We start from the raw sequence: 18,266 nt of genomic DNA on the forward strand, positions 1-18,266 counted from the left end.
TTAATGGCATTTAGTTGTTCAGAGTTAATGCATTACCTCTGGTGTACCTCCCATTTGATGGTTCTTGTGCATGCTGTGGAAAGTGGTCACCTTTTTAATTGAAGTAGGGTTAGAGGCCACATTAAGAGAAAATGGGGGGCAAGATGGTGCCGATAGACATGTCCTCTCTGTTTCTGTCTCTTAAGCAACTTTGCAGTATTTTGTTTTTTTGTGTATTATTTCTCACATATTACTGCACTGTTGGAGCTAGGAACACAAGCATTCTGCTACACCCGCAATAATATCAGCTAAATATGTGTATGCGACCAATAAGATTTGATTGGACCATCTGTTTAGCAGGGTATCAAGAGACCATTGATTTATGTTGTTTACTCCCATCAGCACTTTTTAAAAACCGTTAGATAGCAATCTGTCTCAGGACCACGTGGAGAGAGATCAAGAAGAACATCCAGTTGAGGGGGAACAGAGTGCAGGTGAACCGAGAATATGGAATCTACACTCAACTATATTGCTATGCTACAAATTGATGCATCTCATCTGAACTGCACTTGTTAAACTTCTACTGTATCTTGTCCCATGTCATCAGCCCCCTACAGTTGTCAATGTAAAAGCAGACCACAAAGAAGCAACAGACCCCACTAAGTCTGATAGGCGAAAAGGATGTGACCCTTAAGAAGACAGTCTTCCTTCGGTGTTCCCTAACTCTGCTCAGCAGTAAACGTGAGCAAGGCCATTTGGATAACAACAATACTCCCCAAATGACACTAAGTATATTACAACTACCCTAATCAATTGGCATTGTCCTCCCTAAACTCTGAGGCAATGGTTAATACAGGGATTAGTTGGCCTTTCTGTTTGTCTCTGAGTGATTGATTGACAGCTCAGCTCTGACATGGCTGTTCATCAGGCTCCTCTCTGTGCATCTGAGTGCAGAGCAGAGTGACGACCACAGCAACACAGTAAAGACACAACATGACGGGGGGGGCGGCATCTTATTCTTAAATAATTAGAGGGTGGTTGTTTTTCATGACACTTTCGCATCTAACATTGTGGTGGGCCAAGGCAGGAAGGGCTGCATTATAACGTCCTGCACATTGTTGTTTGTATGGGTTGCTTGTCTGTACATTATTAGGCTTGTGGGGCCATCCTTCCAATAGAAGGTGAGACACTTGGGCTCCTGAAACTAGTACATTATAATGCCATAAATATGCCAGTCCAAGTTGTCATGCCTTGGGCTGTGGCGGTCACAATTTCATCAGCCAGTGATTGTCAAGCATATAACTGTCGTTCTCACGGTAATTGACCGTTTAATTAACATAAACACATTTAGCATCTCGGGCTTCCACTCACAGCCGACAAACCACTGATGGAGACCTTTGGAACATCTACATTTTTAAAAAGTCTAATAAATCCATATAATATAGCCTACACGTTCACAAAAAATCCATTATGTATTTTAGACAGGTCTGAAGAAACATGATATGAAGAAAATGTAGTCTATTCCAGAAGAACAGAATAGCATACTCTGAGTTGTCCTGATCTGGCTATGCCATATGGCTGTGGGCTACACTAGTTCATTTAGCAGACAATATTTGGATAGAATTCCGTGGAATTATTTTATGGTATGAAGAATACAATTGAACAAAGCTGAATAAAATGGAAAGGATATTTTTGCCAAACGATTTGAGGAGTGCGCACATGCGGCTATTCTGTGTTGATCGGTTAACAAATAAATAGGTACTCCTATATGCTTAATTTAGAGTTATTAATGTAATTTTTGTCGTTCTACGAACGTTGGGCTATATGTTTTAGATTTTTAATACATTGTAAGGCTGCATGGTGCAACTAATGAGGATTTGAAAAAAGTCGCTTGAAAGGCATGAGCTCTGCTTTGTTTTTTGTGCAGGCTGTACACACTTAATCAGTCTCATTCACAATTTGACAAGCACTTGATAATGCCTCGAATTTCCTGGCGGCATCCACTTTGTGTGGCCGTAATGCACCCTAAAAAAGTCCATGCCTTTGTGCCCTTCTCCCTGAGTGCTGCATGCTCCGAAGCCCCTCTTACTCAGAAGGTCCTCCTCTCACAGGCTACAAGTGAAGAAAGACACTTCGGGGACGCAACTGCGCAAGTCCTTATCCAATTCCGAGGTGCATATTGAAGATATTGGAGGAACTGTCCACATGTACTTTTCATCAGCCAACAAGATGAGTAGGCCTAATGAACAGCAAAAGCACTAGCCTATGGCAATCTACTATCCCCATAGTACAGAAGTTGACCTATTCTGTGCGAGAAATAAATATTCCAAACATAGTCTGGGACAGTTGTGGGATGTGATAGATCCCAAATTATTACAACAGCTATCATGAGGCTGACGCAACAGATCAGAAGGTTTAGCTCAAAATGTGATAAACTATTAGGCTATTTCATCACATTATAAGCTCAGCAATGCGCACACGGCAGTAGGCTATAAGAGCGAATGTTCCATTAGCGGAAAACACCATTATCAAAAGTGACCGCAAATGTGATTATGCATGTAATTATAATATTATAAAGGTGCATTTTTATGGTGAAAAGTATCTTCTCCAAACTTGAAACTCACACGCTGCTTATGTATGCCAGTTAGGGTCTACACCTCTTGTAAAGCGGATTAATGTACTGAATTTTTAAGAAGTTATTTGGCCACTTTAGTTGTGAAACAAACCTTATCAAAACATATATAGGCCTATTTTATTTTAATTTTATTTTACCTTTATTTAACTAGGCAAGTCAGTTAAGAACAAATTCTTATTTACAATGACGGCCTACACCGGCCAAACCCGGACGACGCTGGGCCAATTGTTCGGCGCCCTATGATACAGCCTGGAATCGAACCAGGGGGTCTGTAGTGACACCTCAAGCACTCAAGCATTGAGCACTGAGATGCAGTGCCTTAGACCGCTGCGCCACTCGAGAGCCCAATGGGCTAGGCTACATGAGGTGTGTGACTCTGATTTTGAAGAAGTCACACAAAAAAGGCATTGTTTCTTGCCTTACGCTGGGCGTCATTCACAAGTGATAATATATCATTCACAAGTGATAGGCTAATATTGTCACCCATCAGACTATTCTTGATGTAATCTTGTCTTTACATATACTAAATAATAAATGTGTAACATTTGTTTTGATTTAGAATGGACCATGATCATGGGGCAGGTGGAAAAAATACAAGTCATCTATGCACTTAAATAGCGAATGGAGGACGCTTTTCCCGTGGTTCATTTTCATGCAAGCCAGGTAGGCTATACTCCTGTTGTAAAGATAAGCAATGTGTTTAATATTAGGAAAGTTGAGAAATAAATATAGTAGGCCTAGCCTATAGAAAGCTGATGGAATCCTCCTCTTTTTAATAGAGGCCATCACTCTGTTTTCTCTCGCAATTGCATAGCCTATAGAAATATTGTTCAACATGAGCTCATGGGCTCTCATTAAGTGTTTAATTAAATGTTTGAATACATTTTTACATTGATGTCAGTGATTAGAGGGACAATAGAGTGCTGAGTACCAGGCAGTTAGCAAGTTTGTTAGGCTGCTAATGACCATCAGCAGCATCGGAGCTTGGAGAAGCCTAATTACCATGACTAAATGGTCACGTGGAATTTGACTGCCTTCATGACTCATGACCACTGGTGTTGTGGTAATACGGTCACCGCAACAGCCCTAATCATGCCTATGTACTTCAAAATCAAATTGTATTTGTCTCATGCGCCAAATACAACAGGTGTAGACTTTACCGTCAAATGCTTACTTAGGAGCCCTTTCCCAACAATGCAGAGTTAAAAAGTATGAATAATGAACACAAAAAAATAATATAATCATTACAAAAGTCTGTTTGTATTGACTGCTATGTGGGTGTAAATACGTTCACATTTGTTTACCTACTGTTGAGAACCAACCAATGACTCTTCCTATATATTAAAACAGTGGAGTAACCGAAAGGTCGCTGGTTCTAATCCCCGAGCCTACTAGGTGAAAAATCTGTTGATGTGCCCTTAAGCAAGGCACTTAACTCTAATTGCTCCTGTAAGTCGCTCTGCATAAGAGCGTCTGTTAAATGACTAAAATGTAAATGAAATATCTATCACCATGAATTATAGGTGATCGCCTGTCTTTTCCCATGGGAATAAGCATCTCAAGGAAGTGTCATCTTAGTGTTTGCTCCCTGTTGAGTTTGCCTATTTTACTATCCTTTCCTGTCCCATCCAATTGTCAGGATGAAATAAAAGGATTCCAAGAAGCAACTCTGATTTGGCTCCCTGAGTGTGAAATACCTCATTGTATTGGTCACATGCGCCAAATACAACAGGTGTAGACTTTGCCGTGAAATGCTTACTTGCAAGCCCATCTCCAACAATGCAGAGTTAAAAAGGACAAAAAATATATATTTTTAAAAGACGTAACACAATTACGAGGCTATATACAAGGAATACCAGTATCGAGTCAATGTGCAGGGGTACGAGGTAGTTGAGGTAATACAGTATGTACGTGTACTATAAGTAGGGGTAAAAGTGACTAGGCAATCAGGATAGATGATAAACAAAGTAGCATTGGCTCTATGCACAGTCACTAGACTCAACCCACACATACTACACTGACACACACATGCATGCATATTGTGGCGTCAATATGCATTTTTGTGTGTGTATGTCAGTGTAGTATGTGTGGGTAGAGTCTAGTGACTGTGCATAGAGCCAATGCAAGAGAGACAGTGCAAAAATAAATAATAAAGGGGGTTAATGTAAATAGTCATTTGATTAACTGTTAAGCAGGCTTGAGGGTAGAAGCTGTTCATGAATCTTTTGGTCCCAGACTTGGCGCTCCGGTACCGCTTGCTGTGCGGTAGCAGAGAGAACAGTCGATGATTGGGCTGGTTGGAGTCTATGACAATTTTTAGGGCCTTCATTTGACACTGCCTAGTGTATAGGTCCTGGATGGCAGGGAGTTCGGCCCCAGTGATGTACTGGGCCGTACGCACTACCCTCTGTAGTGCCTTGCGGTCGAATGCCAAGCAATTGCCATATTAAGTGGTGATGCAGCCAGTCAAGATGCTCTCAATGGTGCAGCTGTATAACTTTTTGAGGATCTGAGAGTCCATGCCATATCTTTTCAGCCTACTGAGGGGGAGGAGGTGTTGTCGTGCCCGACTATGTTGGTGTTTGGACCATGATAGGTCCTTAGTGAAGTAGACACAGAGGAACTTGATGCTCTCAACCCGTGTTCGGCCCTTCGTTTGTCCACGATCATCTCCTTTGTCTTGCCCATGTTGAGGGACAGTTTGTTGTCCTGGCACCACACTGCCAAGTCTCTGACCTCATCCCTATAGGCTGTCTCATTGTCGTCGGTGATCAGGCTTACCACCGTCATGTTGTCGGCAAACTTAATGATTGTGTTGGAGTCGTGCGCGGCTACGCAGTCGTGGGCGAACGGAGTACAGAAGGGGACTAAGCACGCACCCCTGAGGGGTATTGGAGTCAGTCCAGGGTTTCTGGGATGATGGTGTTGATGTAAGCCATGACCAGCTTTTCAAAGCATTTCATGGCTACAGATGGGAGGGCTACTAGGCGATAGTCATTTAGACAGGTTTTCTTGGGCATAGGGACTATTGTGGTTTGCTTGAAACGTAGGTATTACAGACTGGGTCAGGGAGTGGTTGAAAAAAATGTCAGTGAAGACACTTGCCAGCTGGTCAACGCATGCTCGGAGTACACGTCCTGGTAATCCGTCTGGCCCTGCGGCCTTGTGAATGTTAACATGTTTAAGGTGTTACTCACATCATCTACAGAGAGCGTGATCACACAGTCGTCTGGAACAGCTGGTGCTCTCATGCATGGTTCAGTGCTGCTTGCCTAGAAGTGAGGCAAAGACCTGAGGCAAAAACGGTTTAATGCAGCTTCTGCAGAGAGAGGGGAGGACAGGAAATGTAGGACATCATTTGCCATCTTGAGGTATGTGGACACAATGATGATTATTATGAATATGACATACAATCCCACCGCTGTCTTTTTTTAAGGTGCATGGGTGGACAGGACTAAAAGCTTTCTGTTTTCGTCATACCTTTGTGGGAATGTAAGCCATTTCAAATAACTAGGTATTGACATTTATTTGTCCTTAGTAGTGATCATCACCACCAATTTAGCTAGTGTTTATAATCAAGTAGTGTCAGACATACAAAGGTGGTCTCAATGCACAAACTCAAACTATTTTCAGACATGTATTTCCATCATTTAAGATGACAATACTTCCTCGGATAAACTTTTACAGCTCTATGATTCCCCTTTCTCCGGCGCTGGGATATTGGAAGAAATGGCACACTTTGATTTCCAAATTTAAATGGAGGGGAAAGCGCCCTCGGATCAAAAAGTTTCCTGCAGGCCTACATTTAAATTAAATTTATTGGCCTTTATTCTGCGCCCACTACATGTGGTTGAACCACAATGTCCCAGTGGCCTAGCGCCCCCTAAAGGAGAATTTAGCAAAACCTTACAGGGTCCACGATCTGGCATATTCCAACATCTCTATCAAAAAAGCCAAACTCACCTTTGGCCCTATCATCAAGCATATGCTTACAATATGGCGTTCAATGGGGAGCCATTGCAAATATATTATGAATCATCACCCCCATATGCCATTGTTTAATAATTACAGTCTCCTCTTGGGTGGCCAGACAATGTATTTTCCAGCTACAGCAGCATTTGGTTTTTGATTAAAGTCCTGTGTGTCAACTCTGGCCAATAGGTGTGAGAAATGACACACAGAGAGGTGTCGTTGTTATGGAGCCCTTGGCAGGGGATGTGATTTGTTATTGGATAACTTTTATTTCCAGTTTTAAAGGCCCAATGCAGCCATTTTTGAATAATTTCTGGGTAACAATTAAGTACCTTACTGTGATCGTTTATTTTGTACCATTTTGATTGAAAACAAATACCTTATACATTTTTATTTGTCACATGCTTCATAAACAACAGGTGTAGACTAACAGTGAAATGGTTACTTACAGTTTATTTTCCAACAATGCAGAGTTAAATAAAAGAAAATAGAAACAGTAACACGAGGAATAAATACACAGTGAATAACAATGAGTAAAAATAACATGGCTATGTACAGGGAGGACCAGTACCGAGTCGATGTGCAGGGGTACGATGTAATTGAGGTAGCTGTGTACATATACACTGAGTGTACAAAACATTAGGAACACCTGCTCTTTCCATGACAGACTGAGCAGGTGAAAGCTATGATCCCTTATTGATGTCACCTATTAAATCCACTTCAATCAGTGTAGATGAAGGGGAGGAGTCACCTTAAAGAAGGATTTTTAAGCCTTAAGACGGATTGTTTATGTGCGCTATTCAGAGGGTGAATGGGGAAGACAAAATATTTAAGTGCCTTTGAACGGGGTATGGTAATAGGTGCCAGGCGCACCAGTTTGAGTGTGTCAAAAACTGCAATGCTGCTGGATTTTATATGCTTAACAGTTTCCCATGTGTATCAAGAATGGTCAACCACCCAAAGGACATCTGGCCAAATTGACACAACTGGGTTAGGGTTAGTGTTACCCTAACTCTGGGCCAACATCCCCGTGGAACGCTTTCGACACATTATAGAAGCCATGCCCTGACGAGTTGAGTCTGTTCTGAGGGCAAAAGGGGGTAACTCAATAGGTGTTCCTAATGTTTTGTACAGTGAGTGTATGTAGACGGTTGGGTAGGTGACTTTCTAAATGTAATGTTAGTTACATGTAATCAGTAACGTAACTTTTGGATTAACCAAACTCTGTATCGTAATCTGATTACTTTAATTTATTTTTAGATTACTTTCCCCTTAAGAGGCATTAGAAGACAAAAATGAATATTACCAATTGAACAACATCTATTACAGGATTAATCAATGTTAGAGTTTACATAGCTGGCCATAAATGGATGTTGCATTTCACTTTATGGGTTGGTTTGCAGGTTTATTCTAACCCATTGTTTTCCACTACAGATAATAATATGATTAGGAAATATCTTTACATAAAAAACCAAAGTCTGTCAGATTTCCAGTCATTCCAATTAATTTACACTGAACAAAAATATAAACACAACATGTAAAGTGTTGGTCCCATGTTTCATGAGCTGAAATAAAAGATCCCAGAAATGTTCCAAAGGTTATTTCTCTCAAATGTTGTGCACAAATTTGTTTATATCCCTGTTAGTGAGCATTTTTCCTTTGCCAAGATAATCCATCCACCTGACAGGTGTGGCATATCAACAAGCTGATTAAACAGCATGATCATTACACAGGTGCACCTTGTGCTGGGGACAATAAAAGGCCACTCTAAAATGTGCAGTTTTGTCACACAACACAATGCCACAGATGTCTCAAGTTTTGAGGGAGCGTGCAATTGGCATGCTGACTGCAGCAATGTCCACCAGAGAATGTTGGCAGAGAATTTAATGTTAATTTCTCTACCATAAGCCGTTGTTTTAGAGAATTTGGCAATACGTCCAACCGGCCTCACAACCGCAGACCACGTGTAGCCACGCCAGCCCAGGACCTCCACATCCGGCTTCTTCACCTTTGGGCTCGTCTGAGACCAGCCACCAGGACAGCTGATGAAACTGTGAGTTTGCACAATCTAAGAACTTCTGCACAAACTGTCAGAAACCGTCTCAGGGAAGCTCATCTGCGTGCTCGTCGTCCTCACCTGACTGCAGTTCGGCGTCGTAACAGTCTTCAGTGGGCAAATGCTCTCCTTCGATGGTCACTGGCTCGCTTGAAAAATATGCTCTTCACAGATGAATCCCAGATTCAACTGTACCGGGCAGAAGGCAATTTGAATGCACAAAGATCCAATGACGAGATCCTGAGGCCCATTGTCGTGCCATTCATCCGCTGCCATCCCCTCATGTTTCAGCATGATAATGCACGGCCCCATGTCGCCCCAAGAATCAGTACATCATTCCTGGAAAATGTCTCAGTTTTTCCATGGCCTGCATACTCAGACATGTCACCTATTGAGCATGTTTGGGATGCTCTGGATCGATGTGTACGACAGCGTGTTCCAGTTCCCGACAATATCCAGCAACTTCACACAGCCATTGAAGAGGAGTGGGACAACATTCCACAGGCCACTGTCAACAGCCTGATCAACTCTATGCAAAGGAGATGTGTTGCGCTGCATGAGGCAAATGGTGGTCACACCAGATACTGACTGGCTTTCTGATCCACTCCCCTACCTTTTATTTAAGGTACCTGTGACCAATCGATGCATATCTGTATTCCCAGTCATGTGAAATCGATATATTAGGGCCTAATTAATTTATTTCAATTGACAGATTTCCTTCTATTAACTGTAACTCAGTAAAATCTTTGAAATTGTTGCATGATGCATCTTATATTTTGTACCCAACATCGAATCACAATAAAATCACAGTATAAAATCACAATACATATAGAATCATGAGAATCACAATACATATCGTATCGGCACTTAAGTATCGTGATATCGTATCGTGAGGTCCCTGGCAATTCCCAGCACTAGCGCCCACGCAGTCGTGGGTGAACAGGGAGTACAAGAGGGGACTAAGTACACCCCCGAGGGGCCCCCGTGTTGATGGTCAGCGTGGCAGATGTGTTGTTACCTATCCTCACCGCCTGGGGACGGCCCGTCAGGAAGTCCAGGATCCAGTTGCAGAGGGAGGTGCTCAGTCCCAGCGTCCTGAGCTTGGAGGAGACTATGGTGCAAGAGCAATTTCTCCAGCAATGACTTTCTGGGAGTGGTCTGAATGGGGAGGGGAAAACTGGAAATTAGCTGTTATTGGCAGAGAGGTTTGGAACTCTCTTTCTTATTGGTCCATTAACTAATTAACCGCCTAGTGCCAGGCCAAAACCCCATCCCACCAAAACAGGCTGAATTTCAGTCTTTTCAAACAGCTCTTACATTAAAGGGCATTATCATAATTTTCACTATTTCACAGTATTATTCCAACCTCATAGTGTGGAAATATATATAAAAGCTAGTTTTTGACTGCACTGGGCCTTTAAGACATCAAAGGCAATATTGCTGTTTTTGTTGCTGATTCTCGGGTCCCTTATTAAAAATGCATGAGCTATGTGGTTGGAATTTGTTTTTGACTGACTGCTTTTCAGGCTTAGAAAAATCGATGTAGGCGTTTCAATGTTAAGAGTGTTTGTTAAAGACCCAGTGCAGTCAAAAACGTGATTGTCCTGTGTTTTATATATATTTCCACACTTTGAGGTTGGAATAATACTGTGAAAATTATGAAAATGCCCTTTTAGTGTAAGAGCTGTCTGAAAAGACTGCCTGCAATTTCAGCCTATTTAGGTGGGATGGAGTTTTGGCCTGCCTGATGCCATCACCAGGCATCAAATTAGTTAATGGACCAATAAGAAAGGGTTCTGATTTGAAATGCAATACTTGACTGCAGGAGCTAACATATGTTGGGGGACAGATGAAGGGTTAGTCATTCAAAAATCATGTCAACCCTTATTATTTCACACAGTGAGTCCATGTGATTGATTCAGCCACATTTTACTCTTGAACTAATTTAGGCTTGCCTAAACAAAGAGGCTGAATACTTATGCAAATACTATTTTAGTTATGAATTTTGTATATTAAAATAATTGTTCTTCCACTTTGACAGAGTATTTTGTGTAGATTGTTGACATAAAAATTACACATTTTAATCCTACTTTGTAACACAATAAAATGTGAAGAAATCCAAGGGGTCTGAATACTTTGCAAGGCACTTTATTTGCACTTGATAATGTATTTTTTTTTATTCCCACCCTACTGAAATGTTAGGGAAAATCAAACATGAGTGAAAAAATTGCAATTTCAGTCCCTTGATGAGCATCCCAGGGTAAATATATAGAAGGCCTGGTTTACTCTGAATATTGGATTGCAATAGCTGCATACAGTATATCCTGTCTTACATCCAATAAATAAACAAGGTATTAAATTGTCCTTTCACGTTCAACAGGGGGAAAATGCATTCAGAGTTGAGTCATATCCTCGTCCTGAGTTCTGGGATGCAGTTTGATTCTCTCATCTTATTTGCCCAGTCATTCCATTTCGTAATTGAAAATCTGTCTCAATTCTATTACCAGGTAACTCCCTGACAGTTATATGAACATACAGAGGAAATGTTTGCTGATGCATTTGAAAGTGGGTTGAGGAAGCTTTGGAGATTTTTATTTTATGGACAGCTAAATTGAAACATTGAGATTGCTTATGGCATTAAGGATGTGCTAACCTTGTCATTAACATGATGGCCATCTGAGACCTAATTACCTTACCCTAATTCCATTTCCCAATTGACCTCAGTAGTGGTCTATTGATATGAAGTCACTTGGAGGACTTTATAAAAGTAGCCTTGTACTGTAGCTATAAAGGATGCTTCAGCTATGGAACTGATCTGTTTTTTATCGTGAATCGATTGAATCAAATCTGCTAAATCTAGTCTATCCTCGGAGCAACATTGCGGGCCTCCCCATTCATACTTTTGGCTATAGCCGCAAGCCCACCAGTATCGGTTGTTAGAATCGCTCACTCACTGCGATAATCTCTAGGACAGTGTCTTCTAAGCATGATTTCAAGCTTTCAGTTGGCTCATGGGACTGATTGAGAGAATTGTTTGACCAAATACAATGCTATTTTTCAGAGAACAAGTTAACTACTGACTTTCAGCATGCTTATAGAGAAGGGAACTTAACTTGTACTGCACTGACTCAGATGACGACGGATGATTGGTTAAAATAAATGGATAATAAGATGATAGTTGGAGCTGTGTTAGATTTCAGTGCAGCCTTTAATGTTATTGATCATAAATTGTTATAAAAAAAAAAGACTTGCTATGGCTTTACACCACCTGCCATCACATGGTTGGAGAGTTACTTATCCAATAGAACTGAGAGAGTATTATTCAATGGAAGCTTCTCTAACATCATGTGTACAGTGCGGTATTCCTCAGGGCAGTTGCCTTGGGCCGTTATTCCTTGGGCCGATGTAGTAGGGAGTTCTAGTTTCCAACAGGCCAATGTTATACATAATTTAGCGCAGAAAACGTGATAATTAACTACAATGACCATAATCCATTGTGCGGCTACTTGTCCGGTCTGTGTTTCTTTTATTTCTGCTACGCAAGAGACAGAAGAATGTGAGATCAAGAGGGCATACATAGAGAGCAGTTGCTTTGTGAGGTATTGGTATTCAGTAGTCATAAAAGTATGCCTTATTTACTTTGAAGAACTACTAAAATAGGGGTTTTGTCAGACCGAATAGGCAGCAGCTCTATAGAGATGATGACTTGGAATGAAATAATAAAGTCATCAAATAAAACAAATGTAATATTCACAACTGAAATATTTTAATAAAGTAAAGGAATGTGAATAACTGATGGTTAATAAGTGATAAGCAGTCATGGGCAGTCACTAGCACCCTGGGACTTTATTAATTGTTTTATTCTGTTTTGTTACAGCATTCAAACCACATTATGCATTATCAAAAAGTATCAAAATCGGAAATTGTGTTTTTTTTATTTTTATAATCTAACCGAAACCGAACCGACCTCAAAAAGCACTAATCGCTCAGCACTCCCATACATATCACACAAGACATGCCACCAGGAGTCTCTTCACATTCCCCAAGTCCGAAAACGAATTCATGGCAATGCACAGTATTATCCAGAGCCATGATCCCATGGAACTCCCTTCCATCTCCAATTACTCAAGCAAACAGCAAAATTACCTTAAATTTTTTTATAAAACAACATCTTATGGCGCAATAGGGACTGTGAAATGACACGCACACACAGACACACTATCACACTTTAACACACGCAATCTACACACATGGAAAAAATGTACAGCATTGATGCATTTAATCACCATTTTATTTCAGCGTTCTATCTCTTTGAAATAACTTCTAAGCCTATTGACAATGATATTGGGCTGGATGCTGATAAGGGAAACTTGCTCAATGATCAGAGAAATTATAGTCAAAGCTTTTCTTTTAGGCCATTTACAGAAAAAATAAGTCCTTGATGCTTTGCTAGCAACAAGAAATCCACAGGGGCTGACCAATTGGATCTGGTCTGCTTAAGTCTGCAGCGCCCATCATTGTTGGCGCCCACATGTTTTATTTAACATTTATCAGGAAATATTCCAAAAGTATGGAAATCAGCTCTTGTGCTGCCACTCCATAAGGGCGGGGATAGTAGTGATAATAATTAATCACCCCATTTCAAGGCTTCCTTGCTTAGCTAAGATTGAATCCTTGGTAAATGTACAACTCTTTTTTTTATCAGAGACATTTATTTTGAATGTAAACCAATTAGGGTTTAGGCCTGGGTATAGCACTAATACATCAACCACTTTTAGTTGTTAATGATCTTGTCAATGCTTTAGACACTAAAATGAAATGTGCTGCTTTGTTTGTGGACCTGTCAAAAGCTTTGATACTGTTGATCATGCTACTCTGTGCATCTTATTTTTGGTGTCATCAACAATCCTTGGTTCCTGCCTGTGTCTGGTAAAGATATGAGGAGGAGCCGTCATGACCCCCTCCGGAGGACCATCTGGCAGAACGCCCAGAATATGTTCTTTAAGTTAAGATAGAAGACGGAGCCAGTCACATGTAGGAACCAATCCAATGAATCATGTTTATGTAGGTTTTTATGTAGCCGTATACAGTGGGGGAAAAAAGTATTTAGTCAGCCACCAATTGTGCAAGTTCTCCCACTTAAAAACATGAGAGAGGCCTGTAATTTTCATCATAGGTACACGTCAACTATGACAGACAAATTGAGAAAAAAAAATCCAGAAAATCCCATTGTAGGATTTTTAATGAATTTATTTGCAAATTATGGTGGAAAATAAGTATTTGGTCACCTACAAACAAGCAAGATTTCTGGCTCTCACAGACCTGTAACTTCTTCTTTAAGAGGCTCCTCTGTCCTCCACTCGTTACCTGTATTAATGGCACCTGTTTGAACTTGTTATCACTATAAAAGACACCTGTCCACAACCTCAAACAGTCACACTCCAAACTTCACAATGGCCAAGACCAAAGAGCTGTCAAAGGACACCAAAAACAAAATTGTAGACCTGCACCAGGCTGGGAAGACTGAATCTGCAACAGGTAAGCAGCTTGGTTTGAAGAAATCAACTGTGGGAGCAATTATTAGGAAATGGAAGACATACAAGACCACTGATAATCTCCCTCGATCTGGGGCTCCACGCAAGATCTCACCCCGTGGGGTCAAAATGATCACAAGAACGGTGAGCAAAAATCCCAGAACCACACGGGGGGACCTAGTGAATGACCTGCAGAGAGCTGGGACCAAAGTAACAAAGCCAACCATCAGTAACACACTACGCCACCAGGGACTCAAATCCTGCAGTGCGAGACGTGTCCCCCTGCTTAAGCCAGTACATGTCCAGGCCCGTCTGAAGTGCATTTGGATGATCCAGAAGAGGATTGGGAGAATGTCATATGGTCAGATGAAACCAAAATATAACTTTTGGGTAAAAACTCAACTCGTCATGTTTGGAGGACAAAGAATGCTGAGTTGCATCCAAAGAACACCATACCTACTGTGAAGCATGGGGTTGGAAACATCCTGCTTTGGGGCTGTTTTTCTGCAAAGGGACCAGGACGACTGATCCGTGTAAAGGAAAGAATGAATGGGGCCATGTATCGTGAGATTTTGAGTGAAAACCTCCTTCCATCAGCAAGGGCATTGAAGATGAAACGTGGCTGGGTCTTTCAGCATGACAATGATCCCAAACACACCGCCCGGGCAACGAAGGAGTGGCTTCGTAAGAAGCATTTCAAGGTCCTGGAGTGGCCTAGCCAGTCTCCAGATCTCAACCCCATAGAAAATCTTTGGAGGGAGTTGAAAGTCTGTGTTGCCCAGCGACAGCCCCAAAACATCACTGCTCTAGAGGAGATCTGCATGGAGGAATGGGCCAAAATACCAGCAACAGTGTGTGAAAACCTTGTGAAGACTTACAGAAAACGTTTGACCTGTATCATTGCCAACAAAGGGTATATAACAAAGTATTGAGAAACTTTTGTTATTGACCAAATACTTATTTTCCACCATCATATGCCAATAAATTCATTAAAAATCCTACAATGTGATTTTCTGGAATTTTTTTTCTCATTTTGTCTGTCATAGGTACACGTCAACTATGATGAAAATTACAGGCCTCTCTCATCTTTTTAAGTGGGAGAACTTGCACAATTGGTGGCTGACTAAATACTTTTTTTCCCCACTGTATAAGGAACACCCTTTTAGAGCTCACTTCAGACCGGTACTTTTCCATCTAAGTTTGACTGTGACGTCTCCAGCTTGCTGACAATAAAGAGTGATTCATTTAATATTGACTTTGAGTGTCCATTATAAGAAATTCCACAACACTATTTATCAAAGTGCAGATGCCTCTACTCTTAATCCCTTGGATGCTGTTTTTCATAGCGTCCTTCGCATTATCACAGGAGACTCATCACTGTATTCTTTACCAAAGGTTGGCTGGACCTCTTTGTAGTCACGTCGATCACATCATTACGCTCTTTTTGTTTACAAAGCCCTGCTCCACAAACTTCCGACATACCTAACATTAAGTTATCAAACTCGTTCACAGGGTTGGTTAACTCTGGAGACTCCTTTGGTGTCTAGAGAGTTAGGTAAATCAGCCTTTAATTTCCTTTCACCTTACGTGTGGAATGATCGGAATTGGTGCCTCTGGCATTTCAGACGGTTGATAGGGGACCTTTTTACTGAAGAATGTGTCTGTTTTTTATGATTGTGTTTTGCTTTTCGTGTATTGTTGTGTATAATAACGTGTCTTATTGTGTATATGAATGTGTAGTTTAATGTGTTTATTGTATTTTGATGTGCTGCAATACAGGGCTCACCTGGAAAAGAGACCTTGGTCTCAGCATTGACTCCCTGTCAAAATAAAGGTATTTAAAAAATATATAGTTGTATTGTTTGCATATCGTTGAATTTTACATTTGTGTGACTGTTCTTGTCTATCAGTGTATCAGTGTTTTGTTACTTGTCATGTTTTATGTTTTTGTGTGTACCCCAGGAAGAATAGCTGCTGCATTGGCAAAAGCTAATGGGGATCCGAATAAAACAAACCAATAATCACACCCCCTGCTGTCTTGAAAAGTATGTATGGAGAGGATGTTTTATAGAGGTGTCTGATTTACACTATAAACCTGCCAGCTGTAATCCTGGACATAAACCCTGTCACCTTGTCAGTCTGGGCACAGTCCTTGGGGAGGTGAGAGAGAGCAGGTAAACAAGAGCTCCACACCAATGAGGGTTAGTTACAAGTCTACAAAGTAGGGGGGGTCTGTAACAACCTTGTCATGCTGTCTGGTCTGGGGTCTGCAGCAACCTTGATGTTCTGATTAGGATTCCACAGGGTGTGTGTGAGAACCGGCTGGTGTGTGGAGGTCCTCCTCTGATCGGCTCAGTTTGCTATGGCCTCATTAAAATGATACTCTAGTGATGAAGACGTACTACTTTCCATTACATTGTTTTCATTTACTGTACAGATTTGATATGTACCTTTTTATCGGCAATGTCAATGTGGTAAAAAAGTAGTAGAGCTCGTCACTGAAGATCTATATTTGAGCTCAGTAGCCTGCAGTGTCTCAGTTGATGGGGCTGTCCAGAGACCTCAATGAAGTAAGAGTGTGGTAATATACACTGAACAAAAATATGAACGCAACATGTAAAGTGTTGGTCCCATGTTTCATGAGCTGAAATAAAAGATCCCAGAAATGTTCCATCTGCACAAAAAGCTTATTTCTCTCAAATTTGGTGCACAAATTTGTTTACATCCCTGTTAGTGAGCCAGGATAATCCATCCATCCATCCAATAAAAGACCACTCTAAAATGTGCAGTTTTGTCACACAACACAATGCCACAGAAGTTTTGATGGATCATGCAATTGGCATGCTGACTGCAGGAATGTTCACCAGAGCTGTCGCCAGAGAATTTAATGTTCATTTCTGTACCATAAGCCGCCTCCAACATCGACATTGATTGGTCCCACGGTTGACAGTGCATGTCAGAGCAAAAACCAAGCCATGAGGTCGAAGGAATTGTCCGTAGAGCTCCGAGATAGGATTGTGTCCAGGCACAGATCTGCGGAAGGGTATCAAAACATTTCTGCAGCATTGAAGGTCCCCAAGAACACAGTGGCCTCCATCATTCTTAAATAGAAGAAGTTTGGAACTACCAAGACTCTTCCTAGATCTGGCCGCCTGGCCAAACTGAGCAATCGAGGGAGAAGGGCCTTGGTCAGGGAGGTGACCAAGAACCCAATGGACACTCTGACAGAGCTCTAGTGTTCCTCTGTGGAATGGGAGAACCTTCCAGAAGGACAACCATCTCTGCAGCAATCCACCAATCAATCCTTTATGGTAGAGTGGCCAGACAGAAGGCACTCCTCTGTAAAAGGCACATGATAGCCCGCTTGGAGTTTGCCAAAAGGCACCTAAAGACTCTCAGACCATGAGAAACAAGATTCTCTGGTCTGATGAAACCAAGATTGAACTCTTTGGCCTGAATGCCAAGCGTCACGTCTGGAGGAAACCTGGCACCATCCCTACGGTGAAGCATGGTGGTGGCAGCATCATGCTGTGGGGATGTTTTTCAGTGGCAGGGACTGGGAGACTAGTCAGGATCAAGGCAAAGATGAATGGAGCAAAGTACAGAGAGTTCCTTGATGAAAACCTGCTCCAGAGCGCTCAGGACCTCAGACTTGGGAGAAGGTTCACCTTCCAACAGGACAACGACCCTAAGCACACAGCAAAGACAACGCAGGAGTAGCTTCGGGACAAGTCTCTGAATGTCCTTCAGTGGCCCAGCCAGAGCCCGGAAATCTCTGGAGAGACCTGAAAATAGCTGTGCAGCAACGTTTCCCATCCAACCAGCTAGAGCTTGAGCGGATCTGCAGAGAATAATGGGAGAAACTCCCCAAATACAGGTGTGCCAAGCTTGTAGCGTCATACCCAAGAAGACTCAAGGCTGTAATCGCTGCCAAAGGTGCTTCAACAAAGTACTGAGTAAAGGGTCTGAATACTTATGTAAATGTTATATTTCAATTTATAAATTAGCAAAAATGTCTAAAAACCTGTTTTTGCTTTGTCATTATGGGGTATTGTGTGTAGATTGATGAGGGTAAAAAACTGTTTAATCA

The sequence above is a fragment of the Coregonus clupeaformis genome, chromosome 31, assembly GCF_020615455.1.
Source record: "Coregonus clupeaformis isolate EN_2021a chromosome 31, ASM2061545v1, whole genome shotgun sequence".
In the NCBI taxonomy this organism is placed as follows: Eukaryota; Metazoa; Chordata; class Actinopteri; order Salmoniformes; family Salmonidae; genus Coregonus; species Coregonus clupeaformis.